Consider the following 8,344-nt stretch of genomic DNA (forward strand, 5'->3'; position numbering starts at 1 on the left):
AACTAATGAACTTTACACAGGCTTTAATAAAAGACAGTGTCTGTTACACGACTTGTATCTAAACAGTAGCCTACCAAGAAAGTCATTGTTCACTGTCTTCCTCCTTCCTTTCACAACAATTTCTCGAGAGTTTATCTTTTGGCATCGTCGTGCGTTTAAAAATCACCATCGGTGAAGCTTTTCTCCCGATGCCGTGCAGCTCAGAACACAGGTGAAGTGTGTTTTCATGCCCGGTTGTTTTCAGCGTGACGAATGATTTGCATTTCCTGTAGACAGTCCGAGTGAGCGGCAGGTCAAACGTCAGAGGAACTTCATCCATATTTATGATGTGGTGCGGCCCGATTCAGTGGGAGCGCATCTGATTTAATATAAAGAGTTTCATTGGTTCACCTGAACCCGTTCAGCAATTTCATTGGTCTAAAATTATGGGGCTCAGTTTTTTGGTTTGAAGTTTGTGAAACCGGGAAAAACCCAGGAAAAATCCATAAATTAGCCGCTTCATTGTTTAAGCCGCGGGGTTCAAAACGTGGGAAAAAACGTAGCGGCTTATAGTCCGGAAAATACGGTAATCTGTTATTTAACAAAACTGATCAGCCCTCGTTTAATAAACAAATATTCAGTTTCAAATTGTATGCACATGCAATAGATTTAACTGCCTGAACACTGTACCTTGTGAAACATCTACTTTGTAACGAGTTCCTAATGTTATATTTACTTACGGTTTCTGATTGTGTCCTCATGAGATGATTCACCATGTACCTCTGAGCCAACTGTGAGTTGGAATACATTTTCAGATAACAGTAAAAGATGGAAAATAGGTGTACAGGTCACATTGAAATGGAAATGCATGTACAAAAGTTCCCAAGAAGGTTTGCAGTGGTGCTCAGTTGGAGAGCTTCAGGGCTTGATGGCTCCGACTTGCTCTGTCGCATACACCATGAGGCCTTCTCACCTCACTTTCTCCTAACTCTGTCCTGAGAAGCATCTTTTACATAATGTGCCACTTACAATGGAGGAATTTTTCCAATTCAACCAGTGTGTTGGACAAATTCCTCCAGTGTAAGTGGCACATTATGTAAAAGAGGCTTTTTAGGACAGAGTTAGAGGACATACTCTAATTTTCCTTTTCTTGGTTAGTCGCTTTTTACTTGAAGACATTTTATCCTTTATACTGAATATATTTTAGCATTCATGCTGAACTGAGCTCTTCAAAGCCATTACATATGTAGTGCATCTATTTTGTCTAAAAATAGATGATGCTCTTTACATGATCAGATTATTCCAAAAGCATTTGTATAGCGCGTGTGTGTGTGTGTGTGTGTGTGTGTGTGTGTGTGTGTGTGTATAATAAAGTTTGTTTCCATCTATAGGATGCAGATTATCTGCACAGTTAATGTCTTATTTGTTTCCCAATTGAAAGGTGTTTTTTATTGAAATGAAGAACACACTTGTTTTGTGTAGATGTTACAGATAAATAGGCAAATGTATTTCCCTAGAAATAGATTTGAATTTGTTTCTTGATAATTCACCTCTTGGAGCTGTTCCACATTTAATAGTTACTTACGGAATACTTGTAAAACCAACAATTTCTGATTATTTGTTTTTAAATAACTTTTGTGTTACTAAATATTTCACACATTTAATGTAAGGCATATTATTTATGATAAAACAGTAGAAAACTGCCAACTAAACATTTTTCCCCCCTGATTGGATTTGAAGGGGGGTTGAACACTAAGTATCTCCAGGAAGTTTGTCCAACTCCAAATTATTCAAGTTTTAAATGGGTGCCTTTTTTTATAGTTAATATAGGAATTTTAATAAAGGATCATTTGTATGTTTAGGGTCAGGAACATTTCAGTCATTTATCCGCCTTCTCTTCCAAAGGCTTTATGTGCATTTACAAAGCAAATGTTCAGGAAGATCAGAAGATCTTTTAAAAATTCAAAATTTAAATCCCGTCTCAAGATTTCCGTGTTAATCCTTTTTTAATCTTTTTTTAAAGTAATTCATATTCCTTCTTGTCAAACATAGGATGACATTTACTTGTTGGGCAGTGGAGAAATACAATTAAATTAAATGTCAAATAAATAAAAATAAGGAATTCGACTGTTATACTACATCCGTCTGGTCAAAAATAATGCATCATTGAGATTCTAAAAAAACAACTCTGACATAAAGTATTTTATTTGTGAATTTTTTTTATACTTTTAAATATGTTTGGTCAAGTTCAGGACTTGTACCCAGAATCAAATCTAAATAAAGTGCAGGGCTGACAGGTACCAAACTCTAATATTGATTAAATTCCAATCGCAGTTCCAATGGCTATAACACACTACTCTTTTACAATATACCTGTTATTATGATTATAACATAGTAAAACTAGCAGCATACTGTATCATAAACAGGGCACAATACCTGCTGTGTTTGCTCACATACTCCTACACTAATGCCTGCCAAAGCAATTTTATTTGAACCACTTTTTTTCCCAATATTTCACATGTACCTTTGCCCAATATGCAATAAAAGACTGAAATAATGAGTGGGTAACAATGGGATGTAGTACATATATTCACTACAAATTATATTAGGTTAAACTACCTAAAAGGGAGCCATCTGAAAATAACTGGATGCTTAATATGGAAATTTGGATGTCAGTTCCCCTGAAGAAGAATTCCATATTCATTTTTTTTCTCTATTTGAATGAAGGCATATAGCCTACTTTAAGGCCTATTTTAAAAACATAACAAAATAATGAGATGAACATTATCTTTGCTAATGAATCTCTTCAGCATGGACATTTAATTCTGCTAATATATTTCATGCTTTTTTAAAAACATTTTAGAAGAAATTCATCCTCTAAATCACTTATTCACTGCTCTCATCACAATTGATCCGACTAATCTGCTAATTAAGAGCCGTTCCTGAGTGGAATTGGGTTTGTTACAAAAAAAAATGTGCAGGATATTTGTTTCTCCAAGAATTTGGGTTCCAATTCTTAGTGGACTGTAGCAGGTATGGGTTAAGGTTATGTACAGGACAAAGTTTTCACACACATTATGTGTGTGTCTTGTCATTAATCTTGTCAATAAACTTGAATAAAGGCTTAACTTAACCCACAGTTATTGTCTCTTAATTTGTTCTCGATAATTTGTATTTCTATACATTATTGTTATATTGTTGAATTCCAAGTTTTAGGTTAAAGTCATGCTTCTGTTGTCAAAGCTATTTTTATTTTGAGGTGTGTTACTTTGCACTTTAAAAACATTTTATCTGCACTTGCATCTCTCTTGCTTTTCTGTTGGATTTACTTAAGAACTACATTTCCCTCAAGCATCTGCATTGGTTAGTCCTTGACACTTGTATCTATCTATCTATCTATCTATCTATCTATCTATCTATCTATCTATCTATCTATCTATCTATCTATCTATCTATCTATCTACATATATCAATAGCTACATATATACATAGCATACATTTAAATTCTATATACTGAATGTAAGTTAAATAGTTTTCTTGTTTATGCATTATCTTCTGTTGGTAAAATTGAAACCGAGTTTAGGCTGTTTGGCTTCTGATCAAAAGTTTGTGAGTTCAAATCCCAGCTCCACCAAGATGGCTCCAGTGGGCTCTTGAGCAAGGCCCTAAATGCTCAGTTGAATAAATGATATAATTGTAAGTCACTTTCTATAAGGCCATCTGTCAACTCCAGTTAAGTGTTTGGTTTCATTTTTATTTACATTTTTACCACAATTAAATAACTAATTATATTACTTTAAAATGATTGGGGAGATTTTTGTCCATCCAGGTAGGTTTTAGTTTTTCTGTTAAAATTTTGCGCCAGACATTTAAATGATTATCATGAACAAGTAAGTGAGTAAACGGTGGCACAGTGAGAGTCTCACGAGTGCATTTGTTTCATTCTTGCTTATTTTCTGGATTAAACATGCAGAATATCATACATACCATTTGGCAAATAATGCATCAGTCTAACTTGTCCAATTTTCTATTCTTTCACTCTAAAGCTATGGGAGTCCCCCTGTTCTGGGAATTCTGTCACCTGATTCAACTAATGAAAAATTGCTTTCATTAAATTATATATTGGTCATTGGTTCAAAAAGTGAATCCAGACAGATGTCTTTAAGGCAAAGACAAGCCGGAAAATTAATATATACATAGTTATGCTTCAGTGGCAGGCTTCTATGTGTTTCTACATTAATAAGGGCTGGTTGAATAAAAAGAGAGAAATTATTTGCACAGTGAGTGCTTCCCTCAAAGGCAAAGCTGAAAATATAAAAGAGAAAAGGACCTAACTCATTTCCCTTTAATATGACTTCAGTCAGAGGAGTAATAAGTCATTTTATGATGCAAACTAGTGCCAGATTTCGAAAACTGACCATATGAGATGAACAGTTTTTTATGCATTATTGCATTACTGCTGAAATCTGTACAGACAAAGAACATTTGAGGTTCTGTCAAAGAAAAACGAGAGAGAGAGAGTCAAAGAAAGGAAAAAGCTGAAAGTGCAGAGAATTCATGTGGTTCAAGAACATGGGATATTTTTGATCATTTTATCTCCCTGGCTGCAGATCAGCACGATTTGTTTTGACCAACGCTGCTGTATGTGTCGGATAAATAAAATATTAGCAAATGAAAGCGTTTTATCAACCCTGTTAACTAATTAGGAAGCATAGTGCTGCTTGTACTGACCTGATCATGCTGCAAAATCACTACCTCAAGTTTGCCTTCCATTGGCCATAATATACCACTCACAGGGATTCTTCTATCACTGTGACTAAAACATTGCTGTCTCCATTAAATGCAGTATTTTCCCTCTAACCCTCTCTCACTCACTAAAAATATATATATATATATATATATATATATATATATATATATATATATATATATATATATATATATATATATTTTATTCAAAAGGTTGTTTTGTGCATGGTTTGAATTAATATCGTCACACATGCATTTATCAGTGGCTTTTTTTTTATTTATTTTTTGCCTGTCTTTGATTTCGCCATTATTTAATATCCAGACGTGTTCATCTGCGTCACTGAAGTCAATAGCTTTTCGAAGTGAATGCTCTATCCCTCACAAGTAATAAAAAACGGCCGACAAAGGCGGAGGTTGAATCCGCAAAAAAGAGGCCGATGTTTTAAAACCATAATCTTTCTCCTTCATTCACTTTGATTTCACAAATGCAGAATCGTTTTTTTACCCAATTCAGCTTCCTCAACCTTGAAACCAAAATGTGTGTGTTCGACTGTGAAAACCTTGTGAGAGATCCCTGAAAGTCTCTCTAACAGGAGTCTGTCTCTTCTATCTGCTCTAACAGGCATGCTTTATAAAAACGACTCTTTCCCTCGCAGCTCGCTCAAAGAACAGAGACTTTTTTTGCACTGTAATGCCGTAGCTAGCTGTCTGATTTGGAACAGCTGGTTCATGATCAATTTTTACTTCTCATTGCACTTTGTTTTCAGCCCATTAACCTATCTCTTTTTCAATCTACCACTGGTGTTTCATTTTCTTGCTATCACGCACCACAGCCATTTTAAGGCTAGCCTACGAAGCTAACAACAAGCAAGGCAGAAAGCAACAAGAAGTATAAGGTTAACGTGGATGAGACAGAGATTTCAAACTTCTTTACTTTTACCAGAGTCTCTACTTGAGTGAATAATGTGTGCAATTTTGCCATCTCCGATCATGAAAAAAAAACTTGGGTAGGTACATACACGTTGATTTACACATGCACATCCTGCCTCTCTTCCTTCCGCGGATCTTTCCACTTCATCCCAGCCTGCCTCTAGATAGTGTCCTCTTCATATGGAGGCAACTCTGTGCAGCTGGGTTCGGTTTCTCATCAACGCCTTGGGTGGTTCCAGGATATTCCCGGAGTAAGAACTGGCGCTTTGAGGTGGATTTGGACTGTAGTTAATGTCAACAGTCTGCTACATTGACTCAGGACTACAGTTTGCTTCTGATCACCATCACTGTACCCCCGCAACATCATGTATTTGCAATAAATGGACATTCGGTGCAACCCAGATGAGGATGGGTTTCCTCTTGAGTCTGGTTCCTCTCAAGATTTCTTCCTCTGGGAGTTTTTCTTGTCACAGTCACCACCGGCTCATTCATCAGGGACAAACTTACACTTATAAAGAACATATTCACTTTTAATCACCACATTATGTGTATAAAGCTGCTTTGACACAATGTTCAAATCGCTATACAAATCATTCTAGCTACATAATTGTCTACGTTGTAACGAATCAGAAGCCAGGAGACCAACCAAGAGCCAGGTTTTTAGACGTATGGGAAATTGATTACATGGGCCCAAGTGGCAAAATTAACAAGAGAGAGTGAGATGCAATAATAATCTGATCATAGTCCAGTTTCTGTGTCTTCAGAGTATGTCTGGTTTCAGATCTGATTTGGTCAGGCTTTGGACTGGTATGCAATAAGATCAAACAAGACACTTCTTCATGCGGCAAGATAATAATTATATTCAGAGGTCACAGAATTACATATTGCCATCATGATTTTATTGCTTTGGATAAAAAGAAACGGACAAGAAATGCTGTGAAACACAAACATCTCCATGGGTTTTGGTTCTAATAGGCCATTAGCACACTGTTCCTGCTGTCTAGTTTGGTGCATGCTTTTAAAATGACTATTTTAATTTGGTTTTGAAATCTCATTATTTAAAGCTTCCACACAATGTTTTTTATTCGACTTGGGTTTCCTGGTGATTGAAAATAGAACTATAATTTAATTGTCCTCAAATATGTGATCCATATTATAAAGCACTGTAATGAGAAGAAACATTGGCCGTTACTTTTCACCAGAAATGGTTGATGTAAGGCTAAACAGAGAGCCAAGATTCCTCAGAAATGATCACTTAATTGTCATAAATCAAATGATCAAATATCCCCATGTTATTCAGCACAGTCTATTCGATTTCTGGTGGGGAAAAAAAGTGTAACACTCATTAAACAAGAGACTTTAAACACTTTTTAGACTTCTGCCTGGATTTACAGTTTCATTTGGAGCGAATAGGGTGTTTCTAGAGTGCACTGTTTGTTTGTCCTGAATGGATGCATAGCTTCCTTTTAAGAAAACTGGTAGACCCCCTCCAAGGAGCAGAACCTCATACCAAACTGCCAGTCACAGTATCAGAAACAATCATGACACAAACTTTATTAAACTTTCAAATCAGTGTGTCAGATTCTGGGAGTCTGGTGTCATTACTATGATTATGACTATAAAGGTACTAATATGTAAACAGATGCAAATATACATTTCTACTTGATTATTTCAATTCATTTCAGAAATTTGTTGATTAAAACATCTGGGGTTCCTGGTGGTCTAGTGGTTAGGATGCGGCGCTCTCACCGCTGCGGCCCGGGTTCGATTCCCGGTCAGGGAACCTACCCCAGCCATTAGGGTTGCACAAGCCTTAGTGCCGGTCCCAAACCGGGATAAATGGGGAGGGTTGCGTTAGGAAGGGCATCCAGCGTAAAAACGTGCCAAATCAAACATCTGGATGGTCCGCTGTGGCGACCCCTAACGGGAGGAGCCGAAAGAAAGTTTTTGATTAAAACATCTGCTTGCTAATTTTTACTTCCTTCTTCTGCTAGCAGAACAGGTTGATGCTACTAATGTTGCAAAAATATTTTGATGCTCATATTTATGTGGAGAGACTTAAAATAAAGCAGAATGGCAACCTAAAGGCATGGTACAGTATGATTGGTGGTGTATTTTTTGGTCTAATGACTATGTGAAGCCACCTTAATGCAAATCCCTGTGAATGAACTGCTATAATAGAAACAGAATTAGAGCATTTATACAACAGCATTAGAGCATTTATACAAACCTGTACACCGGCCTGAATACATTTTAAAAGAAGTGATTGAAATGTAGATTCAGCTTTAATTCAAGGTGTTTAACAAAAAAAACCAGGACAATTGACTGAATACTTGACTATTGTGCTTCCTCTATTTTACCAATCATGACTGATATCTGGACATCACTGCAATCCAAATATATAATCCAATTAAATAAATGTGAACCCAAAACACACTTTTTGTAATCCCTCAAGTTCTGTCTCACTGAGCCGAGTGACCTTATTTACTCAAAGTTGGTTACCTGAGCATATACTCCCATGCATGCAGAATGCTGACAAATTCAGTTCGTATTCCTTTAACTGGGCCTGCCATCTCCTATTTAATTAATCACTGTACCAGCTTTTCAAATAGATGAGCTGTGCAAAAAAATGAAAGGAGGCAGCTCAGGTTTTCTTTTGGAGATTCGTGCATGTGTCTAACACTGC

The sequence above is a fragment of the Silurus meridionalis genome, chromosome 3, assembly GCF_014805685.1.
Source record: "Silurus meridionalis isolate SWU-2019-XX chromosome 3, ASM1480568v1, whole genome shotgun sequence".
Classification (NCBI taxonomy): domain Eukaryota; kingdom Metazoa; phylum Chordata; class Actinopteri; order Siluriformes; family Siluridae; genus Silurus; species Silurus meridionalis.